Source organism: Myotis myotis, unplaced genomic scaffold (assembly GCF_014108235.1).
Source record: "Myotis myotis isolate mMyoMyo1 unplaced genomic scaffold, mMyoMyo1.p scaffold_m19_p_2, whole genome shotgun sequence".
Lineage (NCBI taxonomy): Eukaryota > Metazoa > Chordata > Mammalia > Chiroptera > Vespertilionidae > Myotis > Myotis myotis.
This window is the reverse complement of record NW_023416324.1, coordinates 117,624,428-117,639,907: the sequence shown is the minus strand read 5'-3', so window position 1 is coordinate 117,639,907 and position 15,480 is coordinate 117,624,428. Positions and strand designations below refer to the sequence as shown.

The following is a 15,480-nucleotide window of genomic DNA, read 5'->3' as shown; positions in this document are numbered from 1 at the left end:
CAGGTGTGACATCTATATAATATAGGTATATAAAAACACGTGTGTATTCGAATGCAATGTTGTGTCTAAATTTCAAAGCAATTGGTAAAGAACTTACGGAGATTTAAGATTTTGAACAAACAAACATTTACATTTTTATTTATATAGATTAAACTTATTGGAGTACAGGTTTCAAGTTTACAACTCAACAAAACATCATTTATACCTGCATTGTGCTCCCACTGCACCAAGCAAAGTCTCTTTCTGTCCCCATTCTCCCCTCATTTTGCACACCTCCATCTAACCCAGTGGTTCTCAACCTTCCTAATGCCGTGACCACTCAATACAGTTCTTCATGTTGTGGTGACTCCCAACCATAAAATTATTTTCGTTGCTACTTCATAACTGTAATTTCGCTACTATTATGAATCGTAATGTAAATATCTGATATGCTATATGTGTTTTCCGATGGTCGCGACCCACAGGTTGAGAACCGCTATACCCTTTCCCTCAGTCTATTACCACACTTGTCTCTATGTGAATATGAATATATATATATATATGTATTCGAGGCCTGGTGCACAAAAATTCATGCACTCAGGGGGGTTCATCAGCCTGCCTGCACCCTCTCACAATCCTGGACCCCTCGGGTAGGGGTCTCTAGGCCTGGCCTGAGATCAGGGTCTATCAGGGCTTTCCTTCACCCAGCTGCAGGCAGCTGGCCCTGCCCCCACTGCTGTCACTGCTTGCCATCTGTGCAGCGCTGCCCCCCCCACCCCCGCCACTGGTTGCCTCCCTCTGAAGGCGGCAGGTATGGCATGCGATGACTTGGCTGGCCTGGGCCTCCCTCTGTGGGGTGATCGCTGGCCAGCTGCACACCTTCCACAGTGTCGCCAGCTGGTGGCCTGGGCCTCCTTTTTTTTTTTTGTTTTTTTTAAAGTACGAAATGTTTACTGAGAGATACAGAACTGAGTACTATGAAGGGCTGATCAGGATGGAAATGCACCACACCCTGCCCCTGCCCTGTCAGGACATCCAGTCTGTAAACATTCAGTGAGTATGTGCTTTGGAAGGGCTCCCCTGCCTCGTGCCCACAACAACTCCAGCAGGGCAGGTGAGGGTGCACCCCGGCTGCCACTCCGAGCAGGATTGAGCTGGCCTACGGTGGGTGGGTACATCAGGGCCTGGCACCGTGCCCTTCTCCAGCCTTGCATTAGGATCAGGGTCAGGGTTAAGGCTGGGAGAGGCAGACTGTAGTTTTACTCTGAGTTCCATACTCAGTCTAATTTTGGTTGCAACTCATGGCTTTTCCTGGCGGTTGCTCCTTTGGGAGGTCCTTTGGGTTGGTGCCCTGGCGGAGAGGCTGGAGAAGTGCCCACAGCTGCTTGGTTGGGCGTCTCTCTGGCCCAGAACTCTGTCTTGCCTCCTGCAAGCCTGGCCCCAGGCAGAACAGGCCTCCCTCAGGACTACTTTGGTCTCAGCGCTTGGTCCTGGGTTTCATCAGCCTGGGTTTCTTCCCCTGGTGTGGCTGATCTGAGTTTCACAAAAAAGCCTGGCCAATGCTGGCTGTGCTGAGCCTCATTGAAGAGTTTTTCATGCAGCAAGGAAGAGCCCTCTGGGACCCTCCTCCTCCACCTTCTCTGCATCTCCTCCACCTCTTCCTCCTCCCAGCCTATGGTCACTTCTTCTCCAGCTGCTCCAGCAGTGGGTTTCCTTCTGAGTCGGGGGTCTTAATGCTGTCGGTCCTGACGATGCAGGTGGGGAGACGGCGCTTGAGCATCAGGATGAGCTGCTGCCGCTCCTGCTTCAGCTCCTCCATCTGGGTTTTCAGCTCCACATTCATGAGCTCCAGCCACTCGGATTCTCGCTGCAGAAACTCCGTCCGCTCCTTGTTCCGGCATCGGACAGCCACCACTTTGTTCTTTTCCAGGTGCCTTTTCCTCTGCTCCTCTTTCTCATCTAGCTCACTTTTCACAGATTGAGGCCTCTTGCCAAGTTTCACCTCCAAGAAGTGCAAAGGGGCGATCATGGCCCCAATGTGGCAGATGTCAGCATATTTCAGCTTCTCTGCAGTCAGGGCCTAGCTGGGAATCCGGTCAGGGGACTGAGCCCTGGCAGAGAGCCTGCAGTCACTGAAGGGTCCGAGATCTGCCCAGGCATCATAGCAGGAGGAGTGGCAGTCCAGCCCTGCAGAAGCCACAGGGGGAGGCTGTGACCCTGGGGCCTGGGCCAGGCTGCAGGCGCCATGCCCGCTCAGGAGCCGCAGTAGCGCCAGCCCCGCCCTGCAGCATCCACTCCTGCCAGCGCCTCCCGTGGCAGCCTCCGAGTGTTCCTCTCACAGGCTGTGGCCTGGGTCTCCCTCTTTGAGGCAATTGATAGCGGGGCTCTGCCTGCCTGCCTCATCACCCCTAACCATTTGTCTGCGTGCCTGATCGCACCTAACCACTTGCTGGAGGGAAGGGCCAGCCCTGTGAGGGGTCATCTGTCTACCTGATTGCCCCTAACCATTCGCCTGCCTACCTGATTGCCCCTAACAACTCACCTGACTACCTGATCACCCCTAACCACTCTGCCAGCCTGCCTGATCACCCCTACCTGCTTGCTGTGGGGGCAGGGCCAGCATGGTGGTTCTAGTCTCTGGTTGTTCTGGTCTTATGCCTCTGGGCTTTTATTATATAGAATATATATATGCTTTATTGCTTAATCCCTTCACCTACTTTCATCCAGTCCTTCAACTGCCTTCCCCTCTGACAGCTATCAGTCTATTTCATGTATCTATGCCCCTTTGTTTCTATTTTGTTCATCAGTTTATTTTGTTCATTAGAGTCTACATATAAGTGAGAACATGTGTTATTTGTTTTTCTATAACTGCCTTATTTCACTTGGCATAATAATCTCCAGATCCATTCATACTGTTCCAATAGTTACTATTTCCTTTTTTATGGCAGAGTAGTATTTTGTATTCCATTGTGTAAATGGACCACAGTTTTTTGTTTGTTTGCTTGTTCATTTGTTTTATCACTTATCTACTGATGGGCACTTGGGCTATTTCCAAAGCTTGGCTATCACATAAACAAAATGAAGGGTAAAAATCAAGGGATCATATCAATAGATGCAGAAAAATATTTGATAAAATTCAGCACCCATTTATGATAAAAAAAACTCTCAGCAAAGTGAGACTAGAGGGATCATACCTCAACATAATAAAGGCCATATCTGACACACCCACAACCAACATCATACTCAATGGGCAAAATCTAAAAGTGTTTCTCCTAAAATCAGGAACAAGATAGGATGTCTGCTTTCACTACTATTATTCAACATAGTACTGGAAGTCCTAGTCATAGCAATTAGAAAAGAAGAAAACATAAAAGGCATCCAAACTGGAAAAGAGAAAGTAAAACTGTCATTCACAGATAATATGATATTGTATGTAGAAATCCCTAAAGACTCCACTAAAAATCTACTAAGTCTAATAAATGAATTCAGCAAAGTAGCAGGATACAAAATTAATATTCAGACATTGGCTGCATTCTTATACACCAACAATGAACTATCAGAAAGAGAAATTAAATTAAGAAAATAATTCCATTTACTATTGTAGCAAAACAAAAACAAATCAAGTACCTAGGAATAAATTTTACCAAGGAGGTAAACGACCTGTACTTGGAAAATTATAGGATACTGAAGAAAGAAATTGAGGAAGATACTAGTAAGTGGAAGCATATGCCATGTTCACGGAGTGGAAGAATTAGCATTAAAATGTCCATATTACCAAAAGCAGGCTATAGGTTCAATGAAATTCCTATTAAAATAACAAAGACATATTTTGCAAACTAGAACAAATATTCCAAAAAATTATTTGGAATGAAAAAGACCTCACATAGCCTCAGCAATCTTAAGAAAGAAGAAAAAAATTGGAAAGAATCACAATACCAGATGTCTAACTAAAGAGCTTCTGCAGGAAAAAAAAAAATCAACAAAATTAAAAGGGAACACACTGAATGGGAGAACATATTTGCCATCTAGTAAGGGATTAATTTAATTTCTCTGTGTATTGCTGGAAGTCTAAGTAATTAGAAAATGATTAACAATCCACACTAATAAAAAATAAAAATATATTTCTGCTGTAACCATGTTTAAGTTACTTCTCAATTTGATCTATGTTACTGTGTTGGTGTCCATTCTTATAATGCCCTCATGGAACGTATTTTAAGAAAATAACTATAGCTAAAACTAAGCCATTCTTATTTGAGGTTTTGTGTGTAAATTTTGCATCTTAACTGCTAAGATTAACCTATCTTCAGGAACATCAAATTCATAAGAACACTCAAGAACAAGTTTATATGTAATTTAATCTATGTAACCAGCCATGTGATATAATTCATAATTTTGTTTTTCTGAGATAGGCAGAAAACTATGTAAAATCTCAAGTTTCTGCAATATTTCTTGAAACAAAGTATAGAAAGCAAATCATTAAGATATTATTTCTAAAAAGAAATATGAAAAATAGTCAGCAAAACAAAAAGAATATACATTATGAAATGGAATGTATGCATTGATGTATTTTAAACTCATTGTTTCTGGCTTTCTTTTTCTAGCATTTTCCTTCATAAGCTATCAGCAAAGAATCACTTATAAAGTAATCATTACTTTTAGTCACTTTCACATAAATTAAAATTAAAAAAATTAAGTTTGAAGTAACAGAAGGAAATATTTTCCTTAGGAATTTTTTAAATGACTTACCACCAATTACTTAAGTTCCGGATGTGACTAAGAAACGTACATATGAGAAACATACATTCACTGGCAAGGAGGCACCTGCACCATTAATCTCTAATGAAAGACATTTAACATCCTTGAAGTATCTGTCAATTCTCTGCTATAGAAAACCACCTCAGAGCCCTGTCTTTGAACACTGTATGTGCTCTGACTTTTCTCTTACTCAGACAAACAGTGTCACTTCACTACTCAATGAACCAGCCAGTAAATTGGTCCTCCACAATGGGTCTGAAATCAATAACTAATTTTGAAAACTGATTAGTTTGCACCAGAGTAGTAGACAGTTCCGAATTTTGCCAGAGGACATAATCAGCCAGTAAATAGAGGTATTAGTGCACTACTAATAGGTTGGTAATACAGCCCAAATCTATCGTAAACTCTTTTCCGCAAAGGGCAATTTGAGCCTTTATAAGCAACTTTACTTGTAAATTAAACTTTTTTTTGATGTTGAAATAAAGCCTAGTTTTATGATGCCACATAGCTGGTTAATAAGAGTTGTTTGTAAATGAATTCTAATAAAGCAAGAAAACTCAGCCTTGGGAGACCGTTAAAGAACTACAGACATTTTTATACATTTTGGTTGGTTGTGAAATCCAGATGTTTCCAACATGAAAAATGTTACATTTTAACAGTTAATGTTGTATTGCTAGCCATTCAGAAGATGTATCTTTCTATTATATGGGAATGTTGCTATGGAGATAATGTATGTCTGACCTAGAAGAGGTGGGGAGGGAATTGTATTGAAGAAAAGGAGAATATCAATTATGTCAATAATTGAGATGGTAGTGAAAAGGTAAACATCTTACCCACAACCACTTCCAGAAAACATATGTGAATACACCAGGCACAAAATGGATGTTGTTTTCGCTTCTTGCATTGGCTTTATATTTAGCTGCATCAACTGATTATATGGATAAAACCTGACCACTTGATTGTAATGCAAACTGGCACTAAATTCAACACATAGCTTTAAAAATCATTCTAAATGCACAAGCTATAGTTTGGCAATTGCTCCAGGGTCCATGTTAGGGCTGTGATAAAATGCAACTTCAGAAATCTGTAGTAAAATATGCCCTTCTTAAAATTCTGAGACAGTTGAGATTCCACAAGCAAAGTTAATCTACAAAACTGGGGGTGGGAAGCTTGATAACACCACATTCCAGACTGAATTGCTACAGCAGAGCTGAACTGTGATTTCTAATGTGTATACTCAGTTCAATTTGATGCTACACTTGAACTGACAGAGGAAGTGCAGATAGAAAAAAATCATAAACTATATTCCAGCAGAGATTCCTTGTTTTACTGTGGGTTGGGAGGTAAATACTTAGAAATCGGATGGTAATTTAAAACCTCAGGTTACCTTCATTTATTCATTGGAAACTCTTAGTATGCAATGGTGGCAGTGCTGGGACAAAGCTCTTAGTCTAGAGCAGGGGTGGGCAAACTTTTTGACTCGAGGGCCACAATGGGTTCTTAAACTGGACCGGAGGGCCGGAACAAAAGCATGGATGGAGTGTTTGTGTGAACTAATATAAATTCAAAGTAAACATCATTACATAAAAGGGTACGGTCTTTTTTTTTTTAGTTTTATTCATTTCAAACGGGCCGGATCCGGCCCACGGGCCGTAGTTTGCCCACGGCTGGACTAGAGTATTTAATTTACTGCAGTGAAGAAACTAATATTTATTCTTTAATATGTTCACTAGAGGCCTGGTGCATGAAATTCATGTACTGATGGGGGGAGGGGGGTTGTCCCTCAGCCCAGTCTGCACCCTTTCCAATCTCAGACATCCCTCTCACAATCCGGGACTGCTGGCTCCCAACTGCTCGCCAGCCTGCCTGCCTGATTGCCCCTAACTGCTTCTGCCTGCCAGCCTGATCACCCCCTAACCACTCCCCTGCCAGCCTGATCAACATCTAACTGCTCCCCTGCTGGCCTGATTGCCTCCAACTGCCATCCACTGCAGGCCTGGTCACCCCCAACTGCCCTCCACTGCTGGCCATATTGTGGTGGCCATCTTGTGACCACATGGGGGCAGCCATCTTGTGCGAGGGCATGATGGTCAATTTGCATATTACCTCTTTAGTATACAGGATATTCAAAAGGGAAACATTTCACCCACAATTCCACTTTTGAAGGAAAACTCTCAGGAAGAAAGAAAAAAGAAGGAGAGAAGGAGGAGATATGAAAAGCTGAGGGAGCTCCTTCACTTGGGTTTCGATGCCCCACAGAGGACTTCACTGTGGAAAAGCCCTGCTAGTTTTCTTTTTGTTATTTTTTCTTTTTTGCTAGTTAATCCTCACCCAAGGATATTTGACTTTTAGAGAGGGAGAGAAAGAAACATTGATGTGAGAGAGACACATGGCTTGGTTGCCTCCTGCGCACAACCCTCTGGGGTAGGGGATCAAACCTGCAACCCAGGTTTGTGCCCTTGACAGGGAATGGAATCTGTGACCCTTCAGTGTGTGGCTGATGTGCTAACCACAGAGCCATGGCATCTAAGACCCCACTTTTTTTTTTTTTTACAAATATTTATTTATTTTTTAATAATTTCTTTATTGATTAAATTATTACATATGTGTCCTTATTCCCACATTATCCCCCATCTCCCCGACTCATGCTCTCATGCCCCTGTTGTCTGTGTACATTGGTTAGGCCTATATGCTTGCATATAAATCCTTTGGTTGATCTCTCCCCCTTATCCCCAACTTCCCCTACCTTCCCTCTGAGGTTTGACAGTCTGATTGATGCTTCTCTGTCTCTGGATCTGTTTTTATTCATCAGTTTATGTTGTTCATTATATCCCATAAATGAGTGAGATCATATGATATTTATCTTTCGCTGACTGGCTTATTTTACTTAGCATAATGCTCTCCAGTTCCATTCATGCTGTTGCAAATGGTAAGAACTCCTTCGTTTTTAATGCAGCATAGTATTCCATTGTGTAGATGTACCAAAGTTTTTTAATCCACTCATCTACTGATGGGCACTTAGGCTGTTTCCAAATCTTAGCTGTGGTGAATTGTGCTGCTATGAACATAGGGGTGCATATATCCTTTCTAATTAGTGTTTCCAGTTTTTTGGAACATATTATTAGAAGTGGGATCACTGGGTCAAATGAAAGTTCTGTTTTTAGTTTTTTGAGGAAACTCCATACTGTTCTCCACAGTGTCGGCACCAGTCTGCATTCCCACCAGCAGTGCAAAAGGGTTCCTTTTTCTCCACATCCTTGCCAGCACTTGTCCTTTGTTGATTTGTTGATGATAGCCATTCTGATAGGTGTGAGATGGTACCGCATTGTTGTGATTTGCATCTCTCAGATGATTAGTGACTTTGAGCATGTTTTCATAATTCTTTTGGCCTTTCTTCCATATTCTTTCAAAAAGTATCTATTTAGATCCGTTGACCATCTTTTGATTGGGTTGTTTATCTTCCTCTTGCTAAGTTGTATGAGTTTCCTGTAATGTTGGAGATTAAAACCTTATTGGTGATAAAATTTGCAAATATGTTTTCCCATGCAGTGGGCTTTCTTGTTGTTTTGTTGATGATTTCTTTTGCTATGCAGAAGCTTTTCATTTTTATGTAATACCATTTGTTTATTTTCTCTTTAGTTTCCATTGCCCTAGGAGCAGTATCAGTGAAGAAATTATATTGTCTTTATCTGGTTTTGATATTAGGGTGATGCTGGCTTCATAGAATGAGCTTGGACGTGTTTCTTCCTCTTGAAGTTTTTGAAATAGTCTGAGGAGGATAGGTTTTAGTTCTTCCTTGAATGTTTGGTAAATCTCCCCTGTGAAGCCATCTGGGCCCAGTCTTTTGTTTGTTGGAAGCTTTTTGATGACTGCTTCAATTTCTTCCATAGTTATTGGCCTATTGAAATTTTTAGAATATATCTGATTGAGTTTTGGAAGGCCGTATTTTTCTAGGAATATGTCCATTTCCTCCAAGTTGTCTAATTTGTTAGAATAGAGTTGTCCATAGTATTTTTTAACAATCCTTTGTATTTCTGTGGGGTCTGTTGTTATTTTGCCTCTTACATTTCTGATTTTCTTTATTTGGGTCCTCTGTCTTTGCCTCTGGGTGAGCCTGGCTAGAGGTTCATCAATCTTGTTTATCTTTTCAAAGAACCAGCTCTTGGTTTCATTGATCTTCTGTATTTTTTTTTGGTCTCTATGTCACTTATTTCTCCTCTGGTCTTTATTATTTCCTTCCTTCTGGATACTGTGAGCTTTTCTTGTTGCTCTCTTTCTAATTCTTTGAGTTGTAGAGTTAGATGATTTACTACCATTTTTTTCTTATTTTTTGAGGTAGGCTTGTAGAGCTATAAACGTCCCTCTCAGGACTGCTTTCATTGTGTCCCACAGATTTTAGATTGTTGTGTTTTCATCGTCATTAGTTTTCAGGATGTTTTCAACTTCTTCTTTGATCTCTTTGGTATCCCCATCATTGTTTAATAGCATGCTTTTCACCTTCCAAATGTTTTATTTTTTTTGAATTGTTTTTATTATAGTTTATTTCTAATATTATGCCATTGTGGTCTGAGTAGATGTTTGGTATGATTTCAATCTTCTTAATTTGGGGAGACTTTGCTTGTGACTCAATATGTGGTCTATTTTTGAAAATGTACCATGTGCACTTGAGAAGAATGTATATTTCATGGCTTTGGGGTGAAATGTTCTGAAAATGTCAATTAAGTCCATTTGATCTAGTGAATCATTTACGATTGATGTTTCTTTGCTAATTTTTTGTCTAGAGGATTTATCCAATGATGTCAGTGGTGTATTAAAGTCCCCTATTATGATTGTATTATTGTCAATCTCTCCCTTGATATCTTCCAGGAGTTTTTTTTTTTTTTTTTTTTTTTTTAAATGTATTTGAGTACTCCTGCATTGGGTGCATATATGTTTATCAGGGTTATATCCTCTTGTTGTATCGATCCCTTTAGTATTATTAAGTGGCCTTCCTTATCTCTTGTTATGGCCTTCACTTTGAGATCTATTTTGTCAGATATAAGTATTGCTACCCCACCTTTTTTTTTTTTCATTTCCATTTGCCTGAAAGATATTTTTCCATCCCTTCACTTTCAGTCTATGTGAGTTCCTTGTTCTGAGGTAGGTCTCTTGTAGAGAGCATATATATGGGTCACGTTTCCTTATCCATTCAGCCACTTGATGTCCTTTTATTGGAGCATTTAGTCCATTTATGTTTAAAGTTATTATTGAAAGATACTTGTTTGTAGCCATTTTTATTTTTTGTGCCTGTTTTCTTTCTTAGCTTTTTATTTCTTCTTTTTACACTGGTCCCTTTAGCATTTTTTTATATTGCTGGCTTGCTGGTGATAAACTCCCTTAGTTTTTTTTTTGTTTTTTGTTTTTTGTTTTTTGTTTTTTTTTTTTTTGTCTGTGAAGCTTCTTATTTCCCCTTCAATTTTGAATGATAGCCTTGCTGGATAGAGTATTCTTGGATTCAGTCCCTTGCTTTGCATCACTTTGTAAATATTCTTCCATTCTTTTATGGCCTGCTGTGTTTCTGTTGAGAAATCATTGGATAATCTAATGGGAGATCCCTTGTATGTAACTTTCTGTCTCTCTCTGCCAGCCTTTAAGATTCTCTCTTTGACCTGAACATTTACCATCGTAATTATGATGTGTCTTGGTGTGGGTCTTTTTGGGTTCATCCTGTTTGGGACTCTGTGCTTGTGCGACTTTTTTCTTTCTCACCCCAGGGAAGTTTTCTGATATTATTTCTTCAAATAGGTTTTCTAACCCTTGTTCCTCTTCCTGTTGTTCTGTTACCTCTATTATTCATATGTTGCTTCGTTTCATGTTTTCCCATAGCTCCCTTAGGCTCTCCTCCTGTCTTTTAATTTTTTTCTCCAACTGCAGTTCACTTTTGGTGTGTTTTTCTTCCCTGTCTTCTAATTCGCTAATTCCGTCCTCCCTCCACTTTTCCTAGTCTACTTTTGAAACTTTCCATGGTGTTTTTTATTGCAGCTATATCACTCTTCATTTCTTCTTGATTCTTGCATAAGTTGTTGATTTTTTCCTCCATCCTGTTTATGCACTCTACGATCCTTAGTCTGAATTCTTTTTCTGACATGTTGCATGCCTCTGTATCACTTAGCTGCTTTTCTGGTGAGCCCTCCTTTTCGTTCCTTTGGGGGTTTCTTTGTCTACCCATTTTTGGTCTCACAAATTGATCTAGGTGTCGAATTGTGCAGGGGCTGCTCCTTGGGTGGCCGTGGCTCCTCAGGCTGTGGTAACTCCTCGGGTGGTCACAGAAGTGACTGTTCCTCAATTGGCAGCAGCTCCTCTGGTGGGTGCTGTTCGCAGCAGTGGTGTCTCCCCTGGCTGGTGGGAGAGGCTGCTTGCACAGCTGCTGTTCCTTGGACAGGGGTGGGCTGATAACGAGGCTGCTCCTCCTCATATGGGTGTAGACTGAGCACGGCTGCTGTTCCTTGGACGAGGGTGGGGTGTTCATTTGGCTTCTGTTCCTTGGCAGGGCCAGACTGCTCATATGGCTGCTGCTCCTTGGATCAGGGCTGGCTACATACTGCTGCTGTTCCTCAGATGGGGCGGGCTGCTTGTGACGCTGCCACTTCTTGGACAGGGGCAGGTTGCTTACAGGGCTACTCCTCCTCGTATGGATGCAGCTGCTCGTGAAGCTCCTGCTCCTCTGATCGGGGTCGGATGCTTGTGCAGCTGCTGCTCCTTGGGCGGGAGTGAGCTGCATGTGCGGCTGTTGCACCTCAGACGGGGGCAAGCTGCTCACCCAGTTGCTGCTTGTTGGACAGGTGCAGGATGTGTGTGGCTGCTGCTCCTCAGACCAGTGTGGATTACATAGGGCTGCTGCTTCTCAGACGTGGACAGTCTACTCATGTGGCTGCTGCTCCTCAAATGGGGTCAGGCTGTTCGAGGCGCTGCTGTTCCTTGTACGTGGGTGGGCTCCTCAGACAGCTGCTGCTCCTCAGATGGGGGCAGGTTGCTCGCACAGCTGCTGCTCCTCAGACAGGTACAGGGTGCGGGCTGCTCGCAGCATGCAGCTGCTGCTCTTTGGACAGGGCTGGGCTGCACTGGGCTGCTGCTCCTCTATTATGGGCAGGCTGCTCATGCAGCTGCTGCTCCTTGACAGGATGGACTGCTCACGTAGTTTCTGCTCCTTGGATTGGGGGGGCAGGCTGCTCACACAGCTGCTTCTCTTTGGACAGGGGCAGGCCACGTAATGCTTCCATTCTTAGGCCTGAGGCAAGCTACCCTCTGGGCTGCTGCTCCTTGGACAGAGCAGGCTGCTGCTCCTTGGACAGGAGCAGGCTGCTCATGTGTCTGCTGCTCACATGGTTGCAGTGCCCTGGGCTAAAGCATTGGGCTGGTCAGAGGGGAGCACGCTTCAGAACTCACAGGAACCTATGCCCAGTGTGGCTGGAGACTTGTTGACTCTGGGACCATAGCTGAGGTAGCAGGTCCCTGACAGGGGTGGCTGTAGAGTCCCAGGTGTTATCTGAGGGCACCCTGGTTGGAGGTGAGGCTGGGCTCCCAGTTACAGCAGCTTTTCCCTTCAAAAGACTAGACCTCTGAGGATGAGCTAGCCTCCTGGTACTGTTTACAATGCTATCACAGGCTGCCTAATTAGGCGAACCCAGTTAGCCTGCCCCCAAAGGTCTTGTGGGATCTAACTGTGCCTCACTCACATACACACACACACACCACATGACCACACACTCCTCTTTTGCTCCCTTTCTCACTCACACTCTCTCCCTCACTGCTGCTTTCTTCCTGTCTCAGTGATTGGGTCTCGGGTGTTATTGACCCGTTCGTGGATGGAGTTTCCTCTCTAGGTGTCTGGTTATGAGGCTCGCTCTCTAGCACCTGTCCAGACAGAATAAAACTCTCCTCGACAAGACACAACACAAAGGAAACAAAGCATGAATGTACTCACAACAACAACCCCACTATATGTGACCACCTGAGAAAAGAGAATTAGGGGAGAGAAAAGAGAGCATAAATGATATCGAAGGTAGAGAAAAAGATAAGAGAGAAAAGAAAAAGGAAGAAAAGGGAGAATATATATATATATATATATATATATATATATATATATCTCACCACCGAATAGATAAACAAACAGACAAACAAAAAAATACAAACACCGAATCTGCAGCAAAGAGGGTGGGGGCAGAATTTGTAAAGGCTGAGCTTATATACAGAAAATAAGGTTAAGAATTGGATGAATATGGGGAGGACCTCAGTTCAGTGTAGAGGAAGTAGAAATGGAATGGGTGGATAAGAGGAAAGAGAACGAGAAGAAAATAATAATAATAAATTTACAAAAAAATTGATTTTAAAAATGGTATAAAAAATAGCAAATAAAATAAAATAGAGTGGTGGAAAAGTAATGCGAAAAGAAATAGAAAATAAAGCAACAGACAAAAAGAGGAAAACAAAGAAAAAAAGAGATAACAAAATAATAATTAAAAAATAAAAATTTAAAAGTGAAGTGTTCCTTTGGCTGGCTTAAGATCCCAGTCTTCTGTACTGTACTGTTTCTCAGGTTCCTGTTGCTGGGACTGAAGATCTCTTTAGGCCAGTCCCTTTGGACTCTCAGGGACTATTTAGATTTTTTTTTTTAATCCTTTGTACCATTCAGGGTGGAATCTGGGTGTGGCTGTATTGGTTGCCTGGACACTGCAGGGAGGAGCTATCTCTTCAGGAAAAATGGCTGCCTAGGTCTTGGGCTCAGGCATGACTCAGCACCAGACTCACTGCCGCTTCTCCTGGACTCCCCTCTCTCCCCAGATTCCACAAGTCCACACCTTCTCCCAGACTTCAGCCACAGGTAAGTGTCTGTATCCAAAAGGTCCTATGACCTAGGCTCAGTGAAGAAAGGCCTCTTCCTCTCTGTGCGCTCCTCTCCTGCCAGCACTGCATGGTCTGGTCAGCCCTCCAGGTCGCCCTCTCTGTGTTCAACCTTTCCTGACTGTGGACCCAGATCTAGAATCCCCATGCCATCCAGCAGTTCTGTGGACCTTCTTTCTACAGTCAGACACTGTGCCTGTCCCAAGGGACATGGCTTGGTGCTGATTCTGTGTGGATTCCCTCTGACCCTCTGGGCTCAGAGATCTGGCAGACTCTCCTGCCCAGAATCTTGATTTTACCTTTCTCCAGGGATCCTCGGCCCTTCCCAGCTGCAAACCGTCTCCCAGCTGAGTCTCTTTCACCAATTCAGGCTGGATGTTACTCGTTTCAGCTGCTCACCCTATCTGCTCTGGGACAAGGCTCAGGATATGTCTGTCTATGCGGCCACCATTTTATCCCCCCCCCCCCCCAACTATTTTTTTCTAATCTGTGTTCCTGAGATAATGTACTCAGGTTCAATTCAAGTTCATCCAGAGTTAAATTTTAGTGTGTGTTTTTTTAACCTAAAATGGTTAATTTTATCAGAAGCAATAGATACCTGTATGTATTAAAGCTACTTTTATTTTTTATGAATTAGCTGGAAAAAACAGATAATGTTTATCCAAATATCACAAAAACATTCCAAGTCCAGTAAAATACCTTAGATGTATTCTAATACATCTAAGGTAATTAATATTGGATTTATTGGATACATAATGTTGATGAAATGGTGGCAAAGCACACTTTTGAGAATGGGAGTATGATGAAAGGGGCCACATGCTAACCTGACAAATTCAGGAAATGCCTGCATAGTGGCCTTACAAACTCAGAAACCTAAAGTAATAACAAAGGATGGTCTGAAATTAAAACATTTTTAACTGAAAGTAGTTTATAGTGGGTAGTCATGTCCTAGGCTGGTATCTTTCCTGACAAAGGTCAATTTTTAGCTTAACTGAGCCTATCATCTTTTTGCATGTAGGATAACATATTGTTGTAATGTCAAAGTAACTTTCCTTTTTCTGTACCCCTCAAAGCACAGGCAGCTGCTCTGGGGAGACCACAGATCCCCTCATTGTCATTGAGTTAACTGTTGACTGCTAATGATCCTGGACCCTCCTATGTAAAAGAAGCTTGTCTCTATCATTTGACTTTTTATCCAATCCCAGAGGTTTCTCTGTTTTGCTTCTCCTGCCTCCCTTATCCATCACCAAAGGTTTTCATGTAGCCCACTTATATCTCCTCTTTTGATTTAACATATAAAATAAGGTGAAAAACTGCCATTCTCAAGAGCATTATCTTAATATGTTGGAGTTTCCTTCCCAGCAATTGTTGACAGTTTGGACTCAAATAAACTCACAGAAATTCCTCACAGGTTTGAATGTTTCTTATGTTGACATGAGTGACAGGAAAAGTTTATTCAAGGACTTAAACTGGGTTTTCTGAACATGAGAAAATTGAAAGCAAAATGGAAATAATAAATAAAATAATAATTAGCAAATAAAAATCATAATACAAATAGATTCTCCTCCCATTTATCTGGTAGAGATATGTTTTTATTTTTATTACTGGAAACAAAAAACCCCAGTAACAGACTAAAACATTTCAATAGTTTTTTCACAAAAATATTGATATCTTGTAAGCAGATGTTATATTTAAATTAAGATATTAAACATACATATTCTTAAATATGGAATTTGAAACAAATGTTTAGATTCTATTTTCAGGGCACAATAGATTATCAGTTGGAATCATGTTTTTTAAATCTGTGACTTTGGAATCATGTAACTGTTAGTTGAGATTAGCTTAGAACAACACTTCACAATGTGC

General features: G+C 41.8%; 1 protein-coding gene and 1 pseudogene across 10 annotated transcripts in view; both read right to left on the bottom strand.

Moving 5' to 3' along the window:
* ROBO2 (roundabout guidance receptor 2) overlaps positions 1-15,480 on the bottom strand; it is a 1,562,785-nt gene that overhangs the window by 824,068 nt on the left and 723,237 nt on the right. The window lies entirely within an intron of this gene.
* Positions 1,658-2,511, bottom strand: LOC118676092 (annotated as a pseudogene).